Below are 24,339 nucleotides of genomic sequence, written 5' to 3'. Positions count from 1 at the left end.
TGCAAGCTTTTCAAGGACTTGTCATCTTTAACGAAAATAAAGTTTGTTATATTTTAAGTATTAAACTACTATATAATGGTGAACTTTCATATACACAAAAATGTATAATTACTTAAAATGATTAAAATAAATAGGAATATTTTAGGTTGACTTCAAAAAAATAAAACAATTACAAATTTTAAAAATCACATGTAAGTAATGTGTGAATCTGCATGGAACAGGTCCTCTGCACGTGGAGGTGTACTATGATACATCTTGCTTTTAGAGGTGGAGGACCTGGGTCTGAGTCCAGGCTCTGAGTCTTATTACCCTGGACAAATCACTTAATCTATAATTTCTGACAAGTGTACCACAGCTATAACAAAATCCACCCTCCCCCCGTCACTGAATTGTGAAGTCATATGCTACTTGTGAGCATGCTTTGTGAAGCACAAGCTTATTTTGAAGAACCATTCCAATATGTTGGAACCATGCCTATGGCCGGGCTCACTGCCTTTTTAGTATCTACACTGAATTATGGAAAGCTTATCAAACTCAGTTATATTCAAAACAAAAATATGGTTTTCATCAGCAGAATACTAGTTATGCTGTATGACCACAGCTACAAATTATTTTCTTCTTTCATATGTAATAATTTAATGGAGAGTAACTGTTCATTCTTCTGAACATTTCATAGGTCAGGGAACTGAGGCAAAATGAAGCAAAATGATTTTTCTGGGGTGGGGGGAAAAGTGTTAGCAAAACTCATCCCCAAACTCATGTGGTCTACCTCTGGATTTGATATTTGGGGAATTAGTAATGTATGATCATAATAGAAAGAGGAATGCATAGGGGAGAATACTGAAATTCTAGTATCTTGTCCTTCCTTAGGAAAATGTACTGGCTGGCTGCAAGTAAAACATGGTCTCATTTAAGCCTCTTTAAGTAATACTGGAGTTAAATAGATAATTTCAAGAGCAAGTATTTGGGGGAACTGATGTTGATTTTAGTGCCAAAATGAAAATTAGCTAAAAGAAAAACTTTAAAAAATAAAGTGTCAAAATTTTGTCAAATGTAAAAAGATGGAAAATGCCCCAAATTAAGTATCAAGTAACATGAGAGATATTTTATGTTCTAGAGCTGCATTTTTTCTCATTGGTTGATTTTGTTGTATATATCTCAGGGTAAATATTTTAAATAAATGTTATTTAGAAAAAAAGTCTTATTTTGTATAAACAAGAAAAACAGTGTCTTGTTTATTTTGTATGAAGTCAGCCATAATCTGACTGTTATACTTATTAACAATTCGAGACTCTTTACAATTAAACCTTCATGTACTCAGATGGGGGGCTGGAATTAATTCACTTAGAAATAACCCACCAGTGCTAGCATCAGCACCATCATGATCACCACTCTAACAATCAAATACAAGAAAAATGCAATTGATATGTACCTGTTCATAGAACTCTTTGCTATTACTTGGGTACATTGTAAGTTTCTAAATAAAGAAACTAAAGAATCTATCACACTAAGAAGCTGTTGTGCTATTTAGTGCATGTGCATACACTTGTGTGTTTAAGTTTCTTAAAGAGAAAAGAAATTATCTTTCAAAGCATTAAAAAAATCTATGGAAACAAATCATATCAGATGTACAAAACTGGGATGTTTGTAATAAAATTTGTGCTGCAGATGTCTAGAAATATTTTATTTTTCCTTTTAAGGATTATACATGGTTTAGTGGAACAGTGTATGTGCTGTTGGAAATGTTAGACTGCTTCCTGTGACCCTGAGTCGGTGCCAACTAAGTGACACATTTATTCTATAACTAATCAATCCATACAATCCCTATATAAAAACTTAAATGATCAATAATGTTGATATGTTGACATGGCATACATTTACATGGACCAGTGCTTTCACATTTTAAATCAATTGCACATTTAATTTTCATTCCTGGCATATTTATTCAGGAAAAAATAAAAGGCAAATGAACCATCCGGTGCTGGATATTAATGTATCTAAAGGTGTGTCAGTCACAGAGCCTTGAAAGCTTGTCAATTGCACTGTGTCTCTTAAAAATTGTGTTACTATTCCAATGTAACCATAAAGTAAATCATTCGTACTGTGGGCAGCTTCCCTTCTGGTTTTTATTGGGATAAAACCCTAAAGATCAAAAATGCTCACAAACACCGAGCTGTTCTATAAACAATATTCCCAGTCCCTCCCCTGCCACTTCTTTTTGCCAGAAGAAACAAATGCCGGTTGCTTTCCTGCAGCCAACACTGAATTTTGACAAGGAGGCAAAATGATACAAAGCCAACAAATACCAGAAGAATAACGCAAGGAATCTCGCCTCAAACTGAGAGTACACAGTCAAGCAGTGGCAACTTGAAAGCTGACTTTAATTTTGATTTTGATAATCTACCTCAGGTTTCAAAAAGTATTATATAGCTGAAAAAGTATTCACTCTTCTCCATAAACTAATATTATGAACAAGATACACAAATGGCCATCAACCTAATATATAATTTGATTTTTAAACACGTCTCTCCTTTTTTTGTTTTCTTTAGTAAAATAATTTCTATAATGTCTTGGATTGTTAAATTCTGGTTTTAGGCATGGGGATTATTGGCAAACAAGTTCTCCACTATTGCACAAAGTTAAACAATGATGGTATTAATTGTAAATATAAAAGCACAATAGCAAAATCTTTATATGGTACTTGCTAAATTTCAGATGTTAGGCTAAATACGTTCTGTGCATGTGCCTTTTCATTTGACACCAACCTTATGAAGAATTATAATTATCTCTATTGAACAGAGGAGCAGACTTGAGACTGGACAAAATGCAGTACATTTTATTGCACTGCACTTTAATGTACTTCCCAGATACTGTGTGATTTTACTAATTGAAGTTTTGTGGTCGCCTTGCCTCCAGCAAGTCTATCAGTGCCAATTCCCCAACAGTATGTGTTCACCTTCTGTGTCTGCATAAATTTTAGTAATCCTTGCCATATTTCCAACTTTTTCATTATTATGATACCTGTTATGGTGATCTGTGTTCAGCGGTCTTTGATGTTCTTGTTGTAATTGTTTTAGAGCACCATGAACTGCACCCACATATGACAGTGAATTTAATTAAGGGTTGTATGTGCACTGACGGCTCCACCAACTGGGCATTCCTCTATCTCCCTCTCCTCAGGCCTTCCTATTTTCTGAGACACAGCAATACTGAAAATAGCCTAATAAATCCCTACAGTATCCTCTAGGTGCTTTATTGAAAGGAAGGTTTGCACGTTTCTCATTTTAAATCAAAAGCTAGAAATGATTCAGCTTAGTGTGGAAGGCAAGTTGAAAGCTACAATAGCCCAGAATCTAGGCTACCTGCACCAGTAAGCCAAGTTGTGAATTGAAAGGAAAAGTCCTTGAAGGAAATTGAAAATGCTACTCCAGTGAACACATAATGATAAGAAAGTGAAACAGTCTTATTGCTGATGTAGAAAAGGTTGGGTGGTCTGGATAGAAGCAATGACATTATCTCAGCCCAAAGCCAAATCCAGAGCAAGTCCTTAATGCTTTTCAATTATTTTATGAAGAATGAAAGCAGTGAGAAAGTTGTGGAAGAAAAGTTTGAAGCTAGCAGAGATTGGTTCATGATATTTAATAAGCCATCTCCATAACATAAAAGTGCAAGTGCTGGTGGAGAAGCTGCCGCAAGATCAAGCTAAGATATTTGTGATGAACATTGTTACAATAAACAATAGATTTTCAATGGAGAAAAAACAGCCTTCTATTGGAAGAAGATGCCACCTAGGACTTTAATAGCTAGAGAGGAAAAGTCAATGCCTGGCTTCAGAGCTTCAAAGGACAGGCTGACTCTCTTCTTGGGAAATAATGCAACTGGTGACAAAGTTAAAGCCAAAGCTCATTTACCATTCCAAAAATCCTAAGGCCCTTAACAATTATGCTAAATCTACTGCCAGTGCTTTAAAAGTGGAACAATAAAGGCTGTACGACAGCATGTCTGTTTACAGTATGATTTGCTGAATATTTTCAGTCGACTGTTAAGACCTACTGCTCAGAAAGAAAGATCCTGGTTGGGCACAGTGACTCATTCCTGTATTCCCAGCATTTTGGGAGGCCAAGGTGGGAGAATCACTTGAACCCAGGAGTTTGAGAGCAACATGGGCAACAAAGTGAGACCCCCATCTCTCCAAAAAAAAAAAAAAAAAAGCCAGGCATGGTGGTGGGCACCTGTAGTCCCAGCTAGCCATGATCATGCCAGCACACTGCAGCCTGGGTGACAGGATATGATCCTATCTCAAAAATATATATTTTAAAAAGATCTCTTTCAAAATATTACTTCCCATTGATGTAGTCACCAAAGAGCTCTGAAGAAGATGTCCAAGAAGATTAAAGTATCCATGCCTGCTAATACAATATCCATTATGCAGCCTGTGGATCCATGAGTCATTTTGATTTTCAAGTCTTCTTATTTAAGGAACATATTTTGTAAGGCTGTAGCTGCCACAGTGATTCCTTTAATGGATCTGGGCAAAGTAAATTGAAAACCTTCTGGAAAGGATTCACCATTCCAAATGCTATTAAGAACATTTGTGATTCGTGGATAAAAGTCAAGATGTCAACATTGACAGGAATTTGGAAAAAGTTGATTCCAACCTTCAGGGATGATTTTCAAGGATTTGGAACTTCAGTTCAGGAGAAAGTAACCACAGATGTGGTCAAAATAAAAGTAGACTTAGAAGTAGAGTCTGAAGATGTGGCTGAAATGTTTCAGTCTCCTGATAAAACTTGAGTAGATGAGGAGTTGCTTCATATGGATGAGCAAATAAAGTGGTTTTTGGAAACAGAATCTACTCCTGGGAAAGATACTGTGAACCTTGTTAAAATGATAATAAAAGATTTAGAATATTACATAAACGTAGTTGATAAAGCAGCAGCAAGATTTGAGAGGATCAGTGCCAATTTTGAAAGATGTTCTACTGAGGGTAAAGTGTTGTGAAACAGCATGACATGCTGTCGAGAAATATTTCATGAAAGGAAGAATCAACTGGTGTGGCAAACTTCACTGTTGTCTCATTTTAAGAAACTGCCCCAGTCACTCCACCCTTCAGCAACTTCCACTCTTGTCAGTTAGCTGCCATCCAATGGAGGCACGACCCTCCACCAGGAAAAAGCTGATGACTCTCTGAGGGCTCAGATTATCGTTAGCATTTTTTAGCAACAAAAAAAATTTTCTAATTAAAGTGTATACATTGTTTTTTAGACATCATGCTCTTTCTCATTTAATAGACTACAGTACGGTGTAAATATAATTTTTATATGCATGAGGAAACTAGAAAGTTCTTACGACTCACTTTATTGTGATATTTGCTTAATTGTTGTGTTCTAGAATCAAACCTGCAATATCTCTGAGGTCTGCCTGTAAGACACCTTTTCACTCACAACCAATAAATCAAAGAGTTCTTCCTCAAACTCAGACATATTGATGCAGAAAGCTGTTTATCACCACGACGCTTGTTGCCTCTTAATAAATGGCAATTTTGTCATCCAAGGCCTCTAGAAGAGGTCTACCTTAGCACTAAATATTAGAGGACAACAGAATTTTGTTTTACCTTAAATGTTCTATAGGATGCCTCATATAAGTAATCTATATACTACTAGCTGATTGCTGCAAAGAATCTCTATGGATTAAAGAAAATCTTTGTGCCCACCACTAGTTGACTTCTCAGTTTGGAGAATCTGAGTTTTAGATCAGTCATCTACACCATAACTTATTTTCTCTTTAAAACCCAGCTCTGGCATTCTCATTCAGAAGAGTCTTTGAGTTGCCTTGTACTGATTTAGGTTACATAAAGTTCTCAGCAAAATAGGTTACTTTTGGGGGAAGAAGTGAAGTGTAATATCTCCATGATTCTAAGCAAATCATTGTAAAGAGAAACCATAAATGATTTAGCATGTGCCATATAATACCCATCATCTACTAACTAGTTTAAGACATGTTGATATTAGCGTTTTAAAATACAAATCAGAGAATTGGCACTCTTTTCAGATAAAGTAAGTGAACATGATCAAAATAATGGAACATAAAACCTCTGAGGAAAAGTTAAAAGTCTAGGGCTACATAAAATTAGTGAAGATGAAGCTATTAATACAAGACTAGCTAATAAATAATTACTTCAAGGAGACTAGAGCAAGAGATTTCTATAGCAATTCTACAATGAGAGAAGTAGATATCATCCAAAAGACAGAATTGAGTTGCAAAGGGAATTAGGCTCCAAAGGGAGTTTATGGTATTTCCAATATGGAGAATTTACAAAATTAAAATTTTACAGAATCATCTGTGCTAGCCTGATTTCTTGAGGCGAGAAAGTAGGTCCTACCTTTTGAGACTGATGAATTTATGTTTTGAGATCTGCAGAAAGGGTGTAACTGTCAGTGGTATGCTATTGAGACAGACTTCAATCAGCACGATTTTTGTAAAACATTTAACTACTGATTAAAATGAATTCAAAAGGACATTCCTCTATTGAGTGCTACTTTTGGGTGGGCTCTAAAATTATATCATTTTTATTTGCTTAAAAATATTAACTAACTTAATTCTAGCCAAGTTAAACAAACAACTGACAGCATTTCCTTTTCCATTTTCCTAAAGGACTTAAAATTTGAGGGAATGTGTCCAAAATGTGGGCTATTCCAGCCTACCTTCCAGGAAATTCTTTGCAGCATTAATCATTAGCTTCAGTTTCCAAATACCTCAGTAAAAATGCTGCATGCCACGGTCACGTGGACATAAAAGCTTTTGAACTGTATTTATTTTGTCAGTTCCCCTAAACTTTGCAATGTTCATAGTAATATTTTTAAAAGGCATGTGTTAAAAGCTACCAATTTTGAAAGTGGTTTCCAGATATTTTCAATATACATAGTCCTGCATTGTTTCATGATGGTAATAGGTTCTGAGAAATATGTCATTAGGCAATTTCATCATTGTGTGAATATCATGAGTATACCCACACAAACCTAGGTACTATAGCCTACTACACACCTTGGCTATTGCTCCTAGGCTGCAAAACTGCATAGCATATGACTATACTGAATACTGCAGGTGACTGTAACACAATGGTAAGTATTTGTGCATCTAAACATGTCTCAACCTAGTAAAGGTACAACAAAAAAAATGGTACACTTGTATCGGGCACTTATTATTAATGGAGTTTGCAGGACTGGAAATTGCACTGGGTAAGTCAGTGAATGAGTAATAAATGAATATGAAAGCCTAGAATATTATTGTACACTACTGTAGACTTCATAAACACTATGTGCTTAGGTTAAATGTATAAAATTTTTTTTATCATGCCTGTAATCCCAGCACTTAGGGAGGCTGAGGTGGGCGGATCACGAGGTCAGGAGACCAAGGCCAACATGGTGAAACCTTGTCTCTACTAAAAATACAAAAATTAGCTGGGTGTGATGATGAGCACCTGTAATCCCAGCTACTCGGAGGCTGAGGCAGGAGAATGGCTTGAACCTTGGGGGCGGAGACTGCAGTGAGCTGAGATGGTGCCACTGCACTCCAGCCTGGCAACAGAGCGAGACTCCATCTCAAAAAAAAAAAAAAAAATTTTCTTCTTCAATAATATATTATCATAGTTTAGTCTAACTTTTTAACTTTATACAGTTTTAAAGTTTTTAAACTTGACTCTTCTGTAACAATGCTAATCTTGAAACATACATTGTACAGTTGTACAAAATATTTTTTTAATATCCTTAGTAAAATTTTTTCTAGTCTTAATTAATTTTTTTAGTTTTACATTTTTAAAACGTAAAACTTCTAATTTTTTTATAAGTAACATTTTATAAAAAGCAAAACATGCACGTTAGCCTAGACCCACACAGAATCAAGATCATTAGTATCACTGCCTACCATCTCTACAACCTGTCCCACTGGGAGTTCTCCAGGGGCAAGAACATGCAAGAAGCTGTTCGCCTTTTATTACAGCAATGCCCTGTTCTGGAAGAACTCCTGAAGGATTAACTTGTTTTTAATAAATAGGAGTACACTCTAAATTAATGAAAGTATAGTGTGTTAAATACTCAAACCAGTAATATAGTCATTTATTATTATCAAATATTATATACTATACATAATTTTACGTGCTATACTTTTATATAACTGGCAGTAGGGTAGGCTTGTTTATTCCAGCATCACCACAAACACATGGATAATATGCTGTGCTAATATGTTACAACAGCTAAGATGCCACCAGGCGAAAATAATTTTTCAGCTCCATTAAAATCTTATGGAACCAGTTGTCTATGCAATCTGTGGTCAACCAAAATGCCTGTATAAATATAGATATGTATATATATCTATATAGATTGTATAAATACATACATGCATACATATATGTATACATGATCATGGGTTGCATAACAATTTTAAACACACACTAAGCACACATGCACACACATTTTATTATAAAGGATGCATATAAAATATATTTTATACCTAAATTTTTACCCCCAAAACCTAGTTTTTTCTTTTTTTAGTAATATCTAGAAACCAAGAATAATTTAGGGAGAATTTTGAAAATTTTGAAATGGTCTTACATTCTTTTCCATAATAACTGTTGACGCAACAATGTAGAGGCGAGAAGGTCATTATTTAAGGGAATTTAAAATGGTTAAAAGAATAGTAATGATATTATTTTAGGGGTGGAGAATTTGACTTTCCATCAGGAAAACAACAAACACTAAGGTATTGAGAATATCAAAAGCTAAGACCTTAATTCTGCTTTCGACAAGGAGTTCTGAATCATTGAAGAAACAATTCATGGCTTAGGACTCTTCTCTTTATCATAAATTGGAATGATCCTTCTAAATAATCATAAGGACCTTCCCAATTAGCTTTGCATCACTCTTTGCTGTATCTATTTCTTTTCAAAATCACCTGTTATCTTTATTCATAAAACAGGAGCAAGATCCTGGAATACTGGTAATTCCAATAGCACAGGGTTCGTTAGTAGAAACTATTGCTCAAAATGATTTAAGAATGTTTTTACCACACCATGAAACACTTCCTATTTGGGCAGAGCTTTCACATTTTATTGCTGGGACATCCTTTATCTCACAAATAAACATCTTGATTGAATGCTGTGTAGTTACGTTTTGGCTTGAACACAAATGACCGAAGGAGGGGTTTGTGTTTGGTTCTTGTAAAATGGCTTTCATATCCTCAAGGAGAGGAGAGGCCATGTAGTGTGCACCATAATGTTATGCCTACCTTGGACTCTCAGAAGGAAATTTATTAATGTAAATTCTTTAATGAATACCAGTGACTGAAAACTATTATGTTACTGTCACGTACAGTTATTTGACCTGGCCACTGCTTCTGCAAGAAGGCTGTCTGTGTCTGAATTTTGGGAGCTTTGAACATGTAAACAGAACATCTGGATCAAAGTAAACTGTTTTGAAAGTTTTACCTTACGTGGAAGGGGAAAAAAAGGAATTGTTATCTAATTTTGAATAGTCATGAGATGAATATCTAAGGCAATCATTATCTCTCTGAAACTGAAATTGATAGTAAGGTGAGAACTAGCTAACATATCTTCACAGAAATATTCTTAAATTCTAGCAACATGATGTAATGACATGGAAAATTTGAATCAGAGCTGATGCTATGTCATCTGTATTTTTATTCATTTTCCTCCCCTGTTCCTTGAAAGCACAAATTATTGACTGCACATTTATCTATAGTGAAATGGCAAAGAGAAAGGAGAAAAGCAACGGATAGACATGAAAAAAGCAGTGTGTGTTCGAAGGGAGAGAACGAGGTGGTTTTCTTTATAGGGATGACTGTGGTAGTATTAACATAAACAATCAAACCCAGGCATTTGCAAAGGACTAAAGAATCACAATTATAAGATGGAAACCCACAGAAAAGACTCCTCTGGAACTTCTTACCCATTTATACCCATCACTACTCATTTTTCATCTGATTCTGCTTACATTTTATTTTCAATGTCTTGTGCTTTTAAATTCACTTTTCAGACATTTCTGCTTTCCTCCTCTTGTTCCCATGTACATTTTCAGATGCCACATGCACCATTTCTTGCTATCTTTTTTTATAAAAATTGAGACCTATTTAATCAGTGATTATGTGTTATTATGGTAATGAGTAAAGAACAATATCTAAATTATACAGGTATTAAATAATTTAAAATGAATAAGTATATAAAGAAGTCTGCTAATTAAACATATAAACATTTTATATTAATAAGCGTTTGTTTGAAGTTACATAGTAGCTTAATCTGACTTATTTAAGTGAATGAAAGGAATGTTTTCCGGATAATAGGCATTTCAGAGTATGTGAAATTAACCATAAGACCATCCTCCTTCCCACTTATATGTTTGTCAAAAACATCTAAATAGCCTCATTTACCACAAGAGAGGGATAGTAATCTCTAAGGGTGACTTTTCTTTCACTGAATGAAAAAAAAATCAGTCTGATCATAAGACTTGCTAATTATTCAAATAGACTGCTAAGAAAAGTGAAAATATTTTCTTAAGATTTTTCTAGTTTACCAATTTCTGATGAATTTCATGCACTTTTTCTTGGAGACAAAATGAAAAAGATGAGGAATCTAGGCTATTACATATTGTAATACTGGGGTTTACTTAGAACAGGTAATTGTTACAAATCATAAAACTACATTTAGAGTTTTACAGCAATATGTGTTCATAATTAAAATCATGTGACTTTAAATTTTGAGTGTTTGGTATTTTTGTTTGCTTAATATACTATCTGACAATAGGTTAGGAACCTGGATAAAAAATTATCCAGGCGTGGTGACACGCGCCTGTGGTCCCAGCTACTTGGGAGGCTGAGGTGGAAGAATCACTTGAACCCAGGAGGCGGAGGTTGCAGTGAGCCGAGATTGCACCACTGCACTCCAGCCTAGCGACGGAGCAAGACTACGTCTAAAAAAAAAAAAAAAAAAAAAACCCAAAAAAGAAACCAACAAAAAAACCAGTATGCTTTGGCCTCATGATGCTGTTTCCCAAGAGGTAGGCGCTTCCTCCTTAGCATTGCTGTGCCTTGTACTCTGCAGCTGGCTCAGCCTAATATGCATAAAGCAGTATGGCTTGTTGGTACTGAGTAATATGAAACTGCTTGGGGACCGGGACTTCGTAATGAAAGTTTTAAGAACGATGGGGGAAAGGTGAACAGTGGAGAGGGAAGAATTTCATACTATGCATCCCATATTCTAGACTCTGCTCTATCACCTATCTACGAACTCTATCTATGAGCTATCAGATATCTATTATCTGCAGGGTTTCGAGCGTCCCCCCACCTTACTCAGTTTTCTGTTTCTTGCTTCCGTGCTCAGGTCCCTGTTCGGGTGGCCCGTGCGGCACAAGGGCTCAGAGACCTAAGAGGGAATGGTGGGGGATAAAGAAAAACACACAGACAAACATAACACGGAAAAAGCTTTTTCCTTGTTATGTTTGTCTGTGTGTTTTCTACTATCTATCATCTATCATATATCTATTATCTGTCTCTATCTATCATCCATCACTTATTTATTACGTGTCTATCTATACCTATCATCTATTACTTCAATGCCTGGCATTTAGTAAGTGCCCTCTCTATACATTTGAAATATTGAACGAACCTTCAAAGAATTCTCATGGCGTTGAAAATTGAGGTAAGTTTTATTTTCATCTTCCTTTCAGGAATGAAAGGGCTGATCTCAGAAAGTATAAATAGCATTTTAATGATTTGTATTTGGTGTGTGGCAGAACATAATTTAAGGTGAGGGTTGTCTGATCCCCAAACCTATTTTCTTTCTGTAGCTTCAAAGCAGAGTAAACTCTTTGTATAAGAAATACAGAGAAAATACAGGTTAAAAGAAACATTGTCATAGAATTACTGAAATGGAAGGGATCCTAATGATTATGTAACTGAATCTTTTTATTTTAAAGATGAGGAAATAAATCAAGAAACAGGTTAATAGGGATTGAGTCAAAGGTACAGTAACGGAGAATAAATTCATATTTTAAGTGATCATCAAATTCTATGGAAAGTGGTAATTTTTGTTGTGTCATATGATTTTTTTTAAAAAAAAGGTTTTGCGTTTAATGGGTAGATTAACATTCATCATTATTATTAGCTTTGACTTTTTGATCCTTTAATTAGAAACCAAGATAGAAAAGCTTTATAAAATTTCTCTGTAGCAGCCTTCTCATTTTAAGAGATAATGAACGAAGGTCTTTCTACCTCAAAGTGCTTCAGTAAGCACTGTTGCACCCTGTGGATTATCGCTACTGTGGTATTACAAAACACTTGTGAATCTTTGTGGTCTCAGAATCTGTTCACATTTTATTTCTTAGCGTTCATGTGCTTCTCTAAGAAGCTATCGGATTAATTAAACAAAATTATGTAAAGCAATGGATTCAAAAATAGAAATGTCTTTAAAAGTAAATATAACAGCTTTTACATAGCCCTGATATTTCCATTAGAAGTTAGAAATGTGAGGGATATTAATTTATTGTGAAATGTTAAAGAAAACCAACATATTTAAAATACATTGTAGTAGAGATGGAGTTTAAAAAGAAAAAAATACAAATAATTGGCTGACTGCTGTAGCGTTGGATAGCTATTGTTAGGGCAATCATAAAAAAGGTAAGAATAGAAAATGTAAATAAACACAAACCAGTATCAGTTATTCAAAACAAGGAATCCAAGGTGGATGGTAAGGGTATTTGGGCATTCTATTCTAGCACTAGAGAATCTTCATACCCTAAGATTGGTAATTTTTTATCTTTCTGGAATTCCTCATTAAGAAACGCCAAGGATTTTCAGTCTCCCCCCCAACCTTTTTTCAATATAACAAAGCACTGCCCAGTGTTAAATTCTATTCATATTGCATTAAAAAAATGTTTTTCATCTTCCTCTGAACTTGGTAGTGTGCCACTAAATGTTTAACAACTCGTTTTCTGCAGGGAAACAACGCCCTGGATTTTGCACTTGCCACTATCTGTGGTATAAATACACCTCACGGCTAATTTCAAGCTACTAATTTGACATCATTGAGAAGAGATGTGCACAATGACCTCGAGTTGGTGTGATCTGTCATGGCAGTCCGCTGCCACTGCAGTTGATACGTATGCTACGTGTAGTGTAGATATTGGAGGGACCCCAATGCAAAAATATCTAGTAAAACTGGATCCCTTTGCTGATACGGTGGATACAGAAGATCATGAAATGCCATAAACTCAGAACAAGAGAGTAAGTATCCTCCTAAGAAAAAACTTAAAGACTAAAATGGTATTCTGTCTCAATACGTTTATAATCTCTTCACCAAGCACCATATATATATGATTTTGTAACTGAGTAAAATCAGTGGTAAATGACCCAGATGCCTTTTTCTTCAGTATAGTGAAATATGCAGCATATTTGATTCATAGAACAGATCACTTTCTGAAACTCTCCTCTTCTAGCAGAGTGATTTTTAGTAAGAATGATTTTTAGTAAAAATCTGGTAAATATCAGTAATAATTCTTATTTTCTTGATTTACATTTTAATTTTAAAATATATAATGAAAGCTAATAATAAATGTCAATTTTGAAAAGATTTTGCAAATTCTATAAATAGTTGATGGATTAACTGAATTAGAACTCAACAAAACAAAAATATCATACCTCATAATATTCACTCTCTTTCACTGTTTTGAAGTTTAAACACAAATACAAACCCCAAGTGGTCATATAGAATGACAGAAATGTAGTAATTCAAATTCTGGTTCTTCATATTCACAATCAGTTTTACTATGAATTTACCTTTTAAATGCAAGGCTATACAGTACCACAGGAAACACAGATACAAAATGAGATCTAAGTAACCTCCTACTCTGAACTTAAAATGACATATGTCAGCTTGAGTGAGGGGCTTGATTGTAAAACTGGGAATTTTCCAAACTTTCCACATAGAATATGATGTTTATTAAACAAAAAGTAACTTTAAAAATAAAATTTAAATGAGAAAATATTGATATGATCTAAAGATCATTTTAAAATGGGATATTGAATGATCCCAGTAAGATCATTGAATATTGAACACTTATATAATCTGAAGAAAAGTGGATATTGCATGATCTAAACATGATAAATGTTTGAAATGACAGACATGGTAATTACCCCGATCTGTTCACTGTTCATTATATATATCACAACGTCACTATCTAGTCCACAAATATGTGAAATTATTATTGTCAATTTAAAAAATGTAATGTAGTAATCTTAGGAAAAGATCAGCCCATTCTTCTCTTTATCATTGTTGATCCTTATCATTAGCCCTTCCAGATGACAGCTTTCCATTCTATGCAAACACTTGTACAAACTATATCTGAGGCTATTGATTTGTGGCATTATCAATAGTAAATGAAATAATAAATGAGATGAAGTAATAGTTATCTAATTAATCCACTACATTGTACATTTCAAATGGTTACATGACAAATTTTATGTTACATATGTTTCTACTACAAAGTTTTTAAAAAATAATGTGATATACCAAAAATCATTGAATTATACACTTTCAATGGATGTGTGGTATGTGAATTATATCTCAATAAAGTTGTTAGAAAATAAGAAAACAAACAAAATGTGCTTATATACATAAATATGTGCACACTAAAATGTCACTAACCACAGATCATGTTTGAAAATGAGACTAACTGAATTTTTTTCTCTAGGAGAAATATCTTATCACTGTTCTGTGTAGAATAGCTACCACTTGGTGATAACAAAAAGCAGAATTACTTTTATTTGGTTTTATTGCTGTTTGAAAATTCTCAACTAGGCTGGGTGACTACTATTGTCTCAACCTTTGTGAGGATACTTCATACACACACACACACACACACACTCACATACATAGACTCACAAAGCTAAGCACACATGTGTAATGAATGTGTACATTTATATACATGAATGCATGTCAGTGTGTCCTCAATACTACCTCGCCACTCTTTAGTTCCTTCTTTTTTCCTTGACCCAACTAAATTTTTAGTTAGTGAAAAAAGTTGACATTGAGACAAAACTTATCTTAAAATTGTGCAACAATACAGTAAAAACATCAGCAGAAATCTGTGACTTGGAAACTTGCCAAGGCAAGTGAAATTATAAATACCCAATTTCATTTCAGAGACAAAAAAAGTATCCAGTGTTTCACTTTGAATGCAGAGCAGAATAGGCCTTTATTCTAATTGACTACTGAATTTCATACAATAAATATTTCAAATATTTTCAATAATTTTAGTTTCCAAGCCACTCTTGTACCTTAAATTGTAAGAATTGTCTTCCACTTCCTACCCTATTAAAATTTTTGAAAACATTCCATCAAACATAGGTGTTTGCATCTTAACATTTCTGTCTTTTTGAAAAATTGATTTTTATTTTTTAACAAATCCATGTTTATTGGAGTTGTTTGAACTAATTTTTAAATAGCGCCTTACCATATAGGGAGAATTAAATCAGAATAACAGACAAACTGCCAAATCAGGAGTGAACTCCCATTCACAATTGCTACAAAGGGAATAAAATACCTAGGAATAAAACTAACAGGGAATGTGAAGAGCCTCTTCAAGAAGAACTACAAACCACTGATTAAGGAAATAAGAGAGGACACAAACAGATGGAAAAGTATTCCAAAGAAGAGCCCACATAGCCAAGACAATCCGAAGTAAAAAAAAAAAAAAAAAAAAAAGCTGAAGGCATCACACCACCTGACTTCAAACTATGCTACAAGGTGACAGTAATCAAAACAGCATGATACTGGTAACAAAACAGAGATAGAAACCAATGGAACAGAACAGAGGCCTCCAAAGCAATGCCACACATCTACAACCATCTGATCTTTGACAAACCTGACAAAAACAAGCAATGGGGAAAGGATTTCCTATTTAATAAACGTGTTGGGAAAACTGGCTAGCCATATGCAGAAAGCCGAAACTGGATCCCTTCCTTATACCTTATACAAAAATTAACTAAAGCTGGATTAAAGATTTAAACATAAGAACTAACACCATAAAAACCCTAGAAGAAAACCTACACAATACCATTCAGGACACAGGCATAGGCGAAGACTTCATGACTAAACATTAAAAGCAATGGCAACAAAAGCCAAAATAGACAAATGGGATCTTATTAAACTTAAGAGCTTCAGCACAGCAAAAGAAACTATCATTAGCATGAACTGGCAAGCAACAGAATGGGAAAAAGTTTTTGCAATCTACCCATCTGACAAAGGGCTAATATCCAGAATCTACAAAGAACATAAACAAATTTACAAGAACGAAACAACCCCATCAAAAAGAGGGCAAAGGATATGGACAGACACTTCTCAAAAGAAGAGATTTATGCAGCCAACAAACATAAGGAAAAAAAGCTCATCATCATTGGTCATTAGAGAAACGCAAATGAAAACCACATTGAGATACCATTTCATGCCAGTTAAAATGGCCATAATCAAAAAATCAGGAGATAAGAGATGCTGGAAAGGATGTGGACAAATTGAACACTTTTACACTATTGGTGGGAGTGTAAACTACTTCAACCATTGTGGAAGACTGTGGTGATTCTTTAAGAATCTAGAACTAGAAATACCATTTGACCCAGCAATCCCATTACCGGGTATATACCCAAAGGATTATAAATCATTCTATTATAAAGATGCATGTACACGTATGTTTATTGCAGCACTGTTCACAATAGCAAAGACCTGGAACCAACCCAAATGCCCATCAATGATAGACTGAATAAAGAAAATGTGGCACATATACACCATGGAATAGTATGTAGTCATAAAAAGGGATGAGTTCATGTCCTTTGCAGGGACATGGATGAAGCTGGAAACCATCATTCTCAGCAAACTGACACAAGAACAGAAAACCAAACACCAAATGTTCTCACTCATAAGCGGGAGTTGAACAATAAGAACACATGGACACAGGGAGGGGAACATTGGGTGGTTGGGGGCTAGGGGAGAGATATCAGAGGGTGGGGTAAGGGAGGGATAGCATTAGGAGAAATACCTAATGTGGATGATGGGGTGGATGAAGCAAACCACTGTGGCATGTGTATTCCTATGTCAAACCCGCACATCTTGCACATGTACCCCAGAACTTAAAGTATAATAGAAATAAGTGGAAGCACCTAAATTTTGCTCATTAAAGCATCTGTCACATAGAACAACAACAAAAATAAAAATAAAAACTGAAAAATCAGCTTCTCAATGAAGGAGGCACAAGGTCGTTTAGAGTCATTGCACAAAGTCATTAGGAAATATGCCTCTTGTCTATCAGTTAAAATCACACACAAGCACTGTTGTATCATCATCCATCTTTTGTCTTTCCTTCCCTTCCTCCTTCCTTTATTCCTTCTTCACATGAAAAGCATTCCATCTCCTTTCTCAAATTAAGATCTCATTTCTTGACTTGATAGAGTGGTATGTCCATTGAATCCTCACTAAATATGTTACGTTCTTCACATAAGTACACTTAATTTTCTTTTTAAGTTAACAAAAATGAATCATTTTAGCTGTCTTTCTTCTCTATTTATTATCCGATCATTCTCTTTTTAATTATCTCTTGTAAGTCACTCAAGGTCTACTAAACGCTATAGCATACTCATAGCTTCCTCTGCTTTGATATTCCTCTGAAGAGTGGATGCACTTGATTGTACATTTTACTTCAAAATTCTCCCTTCTTTTGATGCTTAGAAACCTGTATCTCTTCATTCTTTTTTGAATTTTCTAACTATGCTTCTGTGATGGTTCACACTGAGTGTCAACTTGATTGGATTGAGGGATGCAAAGTATTGTTTCTGGGTGTGTCTGTGAGGGTGTTGCCAAAGGAGATTAACATTTGAGTCAGTGGACTGGAAGAGGCAGACACACTGTCAATCTGGGTGGGCACCATCTAATCAGCTACCAGTAATGTTAGAATAAAGCAGGCAGAAGAACTTGGAAGAACTTGACTTGCTGAATCTTCCAGCCTTTATCTTTCTCTTGTGCTGGATGTTTGTGGCCCTCAAATAACAGATTCCAAGTTCCTCACCTTTTGGACTTTTGGACTTACGCCAGTGGTTTGTCAGGGCATGCAGGCTTTTGGCCACAGAATGAAGGCCACATTGCTGGCTTCCCTACTTTTGAGGTTTTGGGACTCGAACTGGCTTCCCTGTTCCTTGGCTTGCAGACACCCTATTGTCCTATTGTGGGATTTCACCTTGTGATCATGTGTCAATGTTCCTTAATAAACTCCCCTTCATATATACATCTGTCCTATTCGTTCTGTCCCTCTAGGGAACCCTGACTAATACACTGTCAGTTTTTGTTTTCTGGGTTTTTTTTCTTCTTTGACTTTTAAATATAGCTATTTTATGAGATTGTTATTTCTTCCACTAGCTGTGTGAGTTTGAGCAAATTACCTAATCTCTCTGTTCTAGCTTCCTCATCTGTAAAAATATATATTTAATATTTGTAAAGTGCATAGAATGGTGTTTGACGGTTTGGCATTTTTTTTTTTCTTGAGATAGGGTCTTACTCTGTCACCCAGGACAGAGTACAATCAGTACTGTACTCCGTCCTGCAGCCTCAAACTCCCAGGTTCAAGCAATCCTCCCTCCTCAGCCTCCCAAGTAGCTGGGACTATAAGCACATGCCACCATGCCCATGACCTGCCATTTTTTTGCCTTTTTTTTTTTTTTTTGTAGATATGGATCTCTCTCTGTTGCCCAGACTGGTGTCAAACTCCTGGGCTCAAAACGATTCTCCTGCCTTGTTCTCCCTAAGTGTTGGCATTACAGGCATGAGTCACTACGCCTAGCCCATCTTAGCTATATTCTTCTTGAATTGTATGTTTATTACCTTCTAAATTACTGTTTAATTACTGTTTTCCCTTTGGCTGGAATGAAGTAAGTTTAATCATAAACATTTAATTTTGTTTTTACTTTAATAAGTACATTTTTTTAAATGCCCTGGTTTTCTGAGGGGTATTTTTCTGTTCATCTTCTCTTGACTCATAACTGTCTGATTTTGTTTTTATAATGTAGTGTTCTTTTTATAATAGGTGTTATTAATTTAGTACTTTTGGGATTATAATTTTCTGATTTTAAAGATAGTCTCCAATTTCTCTATCATCTTACATTTTGGCAGTGAATTCATTATTTATCTGCCTAACCCTACAATTTTTGAGGTTGTTTTTCTTACTTTTAGTTTTCCTTGTGCTATTGGGTATATTCTTTCTGTGCACCCATCCTGAGTTCCAATATTCCCCTGCTTCAAACACAATAATAAATGCTATATTGCTCACTGAAGGGCCCTCTGCTTGCATGAAGCTGTTAAAAGAAAGATTAATATGAAAGATTAATATGTCCAAGTGGTTTCTATCCTTTCTTCACATGTATTTCGGAGTGGATGAAGTGATGTTTCAGTCAGCAGCGCAGCTGTTTTCCGGCTCCTTTCAGGGAGCTTGGGCCCTTTGGCTGTTGCTTGAATGTGGTATACCTGGCTGCCCCCATTCTCCATGCCCACAGTCCTTTCTTCATCATTACCCCCCAGGTAACTCTTCCTGCTCTTGGATGCCAGTGAGTCTAGTCTGGGGCTTAATGCCACAGCACTCATGACTCTGGGATGTCGCTTCATTTCTGATCTACAGAATATTACTTTGTCCTTGAACGTGGCTATATTTGATATTTATTATTTATTTATTTCATAATTATTGGGGTTTTTTGTTTGTTTGTTTTTGTTTTGTTTTTGAAACAGAGCCTCTCTCTCTTTCTGTCGCCAGGTGCCAGGCTGGAATGCAGTGGTGTGATCTTGGCTCACTGCAACCTCTGCCTCTTGGGTTCAAGCAATTCTCCTGCCTCAGCCTCCCGAGTAGCTGGGACTACAGGCATGCGCCACCATAACCAGCTAATTTTTGTATTTTTTTAGTAGAGATGGGGTTTCACCATGTTGGCCAGGATGGTCTCCATCTCTTGACCTCGTGATCCACCTGCCTTGACCTCCCAAAGTGCTGGGATTACAGGCGTGAGCCACCGCACCCAGCCACTACTGTGCTGTGCTTAGGGTTGAGGGGGAAGTTCAAAGCATGAACTCAACGTATTATTTTACTAGAATATTTAACCAAAGTTTATAGTACATTCTTTCGACTGTCACCAGTGTTATATGTTTAACAAGTAAAAACCATTTCACTGCTGCCTTTGTTTACTCATTCTGGCTCTCTTCTTTAGACACGCCAGTCTCTCTGGGGCATTTAAGACCCACCACCATCCTTTATCTAGTCCTGTTCTACTTATCCAATTATCTCCTATTACACTTCTCAAACAACTAAGCCACAACAAAGTATTCAACCATATCCACTCATCAGAATCTTACACATCATTCAACTTTTAGTCCAAAAATCTCCTCTAAGTAGGAACTTTGCAAGACCACTGCAATTCAGCCATGCACGTGCCTTTGTTCAGCATGTTCTACATCCCACATTTTATTAAAATCGACTGTATTTATTTCTACCACTGGATTACAATTTCTTTCAAGTAGAGCCACGGCTTAGCAGCATAAACATTTGTGTAATCATTATAGGTAAAGTGGCCACATTAATTGACATTTGAGACGAGCTCTACAATTTCTAATTCATACCCCAATTCAGAATTACAATATCCCTAAGTGGAAAACATCTATTATCCATATTTTGACAGAGGTTGGTTTTTGAGTAATTGAGGAAGTACAAGCCATAATAACAAAGCTAATATTTACATGTATGTACCAGTATTGATATAAACACTTAACATACGAGAACTCATTTAATCCACACAACAATCTCGTAAGGTAGGGACTATGAGCGCCCTCACCTTATAGAAGAAAAAATGGAGGCACAGAATATTGTACTGCACACAGAAGAATGGTCCAAATTTACACAGTAAACTGCAGACCTGGACTTACACAGAGGCAGTCTGTATCTTGAGTCTGGTCTCTTAGTCACCATATCCTAGATGCTGTCTTGGATACACAGCACTTTTTAATAGACTAAGCAAATAAACGGTGCAAAAATCACTTCATGTGACTTTCAGCAAATAAACCAAACCACTATAGGATGGGTTCCTAGATTGATTATATATTCTACAGAGAATTGGAGTAAAGGTTTCCACTCTACTGTGGTGGTCTCAATCACATTTCTGTTTCATGGCCTCTTTTCTCTCTCTTAGAAATATTTGTGGTTGCACATATAAATTAGGGAGATGAGTTTTCTTAGCTACCTTCTGCTGTGGACATCTAATGCCTCTGACACAAGACACGCCTTAAGAGCTTAAAAAGAGAAATGTGAAAAACGAGTTAATAGTTCCCTTCCAAACTTCATTCCATGATTATGTGTAAATCAGATGATGAGAAAGGGTGTTTTTTTTTAGACAAGTCTTGCTCTGTTGCTTAGGCTGGAGTGAAGTGGCCTCTTCTCAGCTCACTGCACCCTCCGCCTCTGAAGTTCAAGCAAGTCTCATGCCTCAGCCTCGCCAGTAGCTGGGACTACAGGGATGTGTCACCACGCCCGACTAATTTTTGTATTTTAAGTAGAGATGGGGTTTCACCATGTTGGCCAGGCTGGTCTCGAACTCCTGACCTCAAGTGATCCATATGCCTCAGCCTCCCAAAGTGTTGGGATTACAGGCATGAGCCACTGGGCCTGGCCCCAAGCTTTTTCACTGATGGAGGTTCACCATACATATATTTAGCTTGGGGGAGAGAAGAGAGTAAGATATCAAATATCTAAATGATTTAATACAGTCTAAAATAATTTCTGTTATAATGTTTAGATAATAATGGTTTTCGATAACAATATTCTTGTTGTCTACAAGAATATTGGCTCCTAGTAACTGATCGAGTCTTTCAAATCCAAAGATGACCTGATACATCTGGGGATCCATGGGTAATGTTTTTATTTTTTAGTTTGATTTGTAGAAAGCATCATCATTTGTTAATCCACTAATTGAAATAGGATAAACACAATCCAACTCCAACTTTCTTCCATATTGAGTGGCTAGACAATTATAATGACCTGACATTTGCTAAATATTTTCAAAAGTAGACCATAAAAGAGTATGACATTTATTCTCGTCTTTAATATTGATGGAAAGATTATCAATGGAATGTCACAGATGAAGTGACCTTTTAGATAGGCTGGTATTATCAACCCATACATTAATATTGTTAAAAAAAAAAAAAAGGCGGGGGGGGAGAGACTGAGTAAAGTGCATCCTTTTGCAGTATCTGGAAGTTTAATAATTAGTCACACTCCCTCTGGCAATTTTCATCATAACTAAATTGATCACTCTAGTGGCAGAAAAAGTTTCTTATAAACTTTATTCAAATTACTACAAAATAGAGAATCATTAATAATCTGGAAGCAGAACTTACCCACTAATTATAATTATTGCAGAGTTGATTCATTCACTAAAATTATACTAAAATTAATAGTGTATCTAAATCTAAACCAACCAACTTTTTGGACTGACTTTCCTTTAGCTGAAGGGTACTCACTTTACTGAGTTTACCAAATATTTGAAACTATATGGCCAATAATTCTTTGTTAAATAGCCGAAATTTCTCATGAAACACTCTCTTGTCTATTACTTTGTTTTTAAGTAAAGGTAGTTTAATTAACATTTTGTCTCAAATTCTTTAACTCCTCTACTAGCAGGGATCTGATAACAAGCATGTTTTAAAGATCTGGCTTTAGACATGAAAGGGGATCATTTTCAGCTACTGGATTGAAACAGAAGTAAAATGGGTTCTTAGTGCATTTTCTCTCTAAAAATTAAAATCTTCACTATGTGATACATTCTTCTTAAAATGGTTTCTGAGTACATTGTTTTCCTTCTCTAAAGAGCCCAAGGTTGCAGCCTGATGCTCTTTGTTTTCTGTTAAGATGTGATATGGGATGACCTTTAGTCACAATAGGAAAACAGACAAGGGCAAAACCTATAACATAAAGCAGTACAAAATTTAAAGTGAATTTTGTCACATTATCATTGTTTTTGGCTAGAGTTCCCTTGTGAAATTATATCTGGAAAACTGATGGATTCTAGCCCTTTGATTTTGATGGTAAGATCCATCAAACTAACCAGACCCTCATTTTTTGTGCCTCTCCAACATGATGGTTTAGCTCCTGAAGCTTGAAAAATCAAATATTACTAGTGAATTACTAGTCTGGAAATCCCCATTTACTAGTAATTCACTAGTCTGGAAATCCCCTATTTTGGAAACTCTTTTAAGTGAAGAGACATTTGAATGATCTAGGTTTGATTTTTCAAGCTTTAAGAACTAAACCATCATGTTGAAGTACCATATTACTGCGATCATCCCTGAGCACTGGAGGGAGAGTCACCCTGTGACATTTCTTCAAAATACCATCAAACATTTAATCCAATCAGCCAATGAAAGTAAACCCCAGTAGACTCTCATTGCATTCAGCAGTCCAGTATAGGCGATGAATAATATGGTGTGATTAGTTGATAACGGCCACTTCTAGCTCAATTCGGAAAGGTGAAAGAGGAGAGAGAGTGAATGGAAATCTTTCTGGATCAGAAGATACCTGAGTCATGTGTTGGCCTACCAGCTGGAAAATGAGAGAAAAGACAATTAGTGTAGAAAGAAGATAAGGGTGATATAAAACAGCCTGAGCTCTTTGAGATTGTATAAATTAAGTAATAGAAATGAGAGCTAATATATAAAATAGCAATATGTGAGACTATTCCTGAAAAAGTAGTAAATATTGAGAATTCAGTTTCATAAAGCTACTCTGGAGTACTGGTTTACCTCTAAGCAAATACCTTGACTAGTTCTACTTCCCATTCTTTGCAAAGAAAATGAAATATCTATGGGGTCTCCGACTTCATTTCTAAAATTATGTGCTATGAATTTTAAGAAAGAAAGAATTTGTATTCAAAAGTAATCCCAGACATGTTGAAAATGAAGTCCATAGTGTCTTATGGCTATTATGTAAGTATCTGAAGCTCAGAAATGCTTTATATCTTGGGTGCAGTAACAGGAAATAAACCAGTTTATATTCACAGATAGCAAGAGCAATGTAATATTATCTCCATGAAAAGTAAAAATATAATGAGCTTATACTTTTGTATTTCACTGTGATAAACATGTGACTGCGGTAGGGTCTTTGAACATGCTGCTCTGCTCTGCTCACAATGAGCATACAGTCAGAAAGCTTCCTCCTTCCTTCCTTCCTTCCTTCCTTCCTTCCTTCCTTCCTTCCTTCCTTCCTT

At 35.6% G+C, this 24,339-nt stretch overlaps 1 protein-coding gene across 2 annotated transcripts in view; it reads right to left on the bottom strand.

Annotated features, from left to right (window-relative positions):
• GPC5 (glypican 5) overlaps positions 1-24,339 on the bottom strand; it is a 1,400,523-nt gene that overhangs the window by 67,441 nt on the left and 1,308,743 nt on the right. The window lies entirely within an intron of this gene.

The sequence above is a fragment of the Sapajus apella genome, unplaced genomic scaffold (genome assembly GCF_009761245.1).
Source record: "Sapajus apella isolate SASKATOON/1434 unplaced genomic scaffold, GSC_monkey_1.0 scaffold9, whole genome shotgun sequence".
NCBI classification, from domain to species: Eukaryota; Metazoa; Chordata; class Mammalia; order Primates; family Cebidae; genus Sapajus; species Sapajus apella.
This window is presented reverse-complemented; position numbering and strand designations above follow the sequence as displayed.